A 1,062-nucleotide genomic window follows, 5' to 3' on the forward strand; every position below is an offset into this window, starting at 1 on the left:
GATTGGGCAAAGCACACTTAAATTCCAATCGTTGGGCATGCATTCATCCGACCAAATGTTGCGAATTAGCTGTAGCATGCATTCTGATAGCTCTTCGCCACCAGCTTTAAACAGCTCAGCCGGTAAACCATCGGCGCCTGCAGCTTTGTTGTTTTTGAGCCGCGTTATAGCTGTTTTAACTTCATTATGATCGGGAGGCGGGACGATTATTTCATCGTCAACGATTGAAAATTCGGGGTCATCTTCGCTTTCAGTCACATTGCTACTACCGCCATTTAGTAGTTTCGAGAAGTGATCCCTCCAAATATTAAGCATGCTTTGGACATCTATCACCAGATTACCGTTTTCATCTTTGCAGGAATTAGCTCCGGGTTTATAACCATTTGTCAGGCTTTTGATTTTTTGATAGAATTTTCGAGCCATATTCCTGTCGCCCAGCTTCTCAAGCTCTTCGTACTCACGTCTTTCTGTTTCCTTCTTTTTTCGCCTGAAAAGACGTTTCTCTTCCCTTCTCTTTTGTCGATATCGCTCTTTAACAGCGCGCGTCGCAACTGACCGCAGGGTGGCTTGATATGCTGCGTCTTTCTCTGCGGTAGCATTGCGACACTCTTGGTCGTACCAGCTGTTTCTTTGTATACGGTGATAGCCGATCACCTCTTCTGCAGCGGTACGCATAGAGTTAGAGATGTGGTTCCATTGCGCGCATATATCGGCTTCTTCAGATGAGTTTTCCAGATATTGGGAGAGTCGAGTAGCGAAGTCATTAGCTGTCTGTTGTGATTGCAGCTTTTCGACGTCTAGCTTTCGCTGTGCTTGTTCACGTACCTTTTTCATCGCACATAAACGTGTGCGGATCTTGGCTGCAACAAGGTAATGATCCGAGTCGATGTTGGCTCCACGGATAGTACGTACATCCAAGACACTGGAAGCATGCCTTCCGTCTATCACAACGTGATCAATTTGAGATCTTGTGTTTTGATCAGGTGACAGCCATGTTGCCTTATGTATGTTGAGATGCTGGAATCTGGTACTACTAACCACCATGTTTCTAGCCGCGGCGAA

Source organism: Teleopsis dalmanni, chromosome X (genome assembly GCF_002237135.1).
Source record: "Teleopsis dalmanni isolate 2A chromosome X, ASM223713v2, whole genome shotgun sequence".
Classification (NCBI taxonomy): domain Eukaryota; kingdom Metazoa; phylum Arthropoda; class Insecta; order Diptera; family Diopsidae; genus Teleopsis; species Teleopsis dalmanni.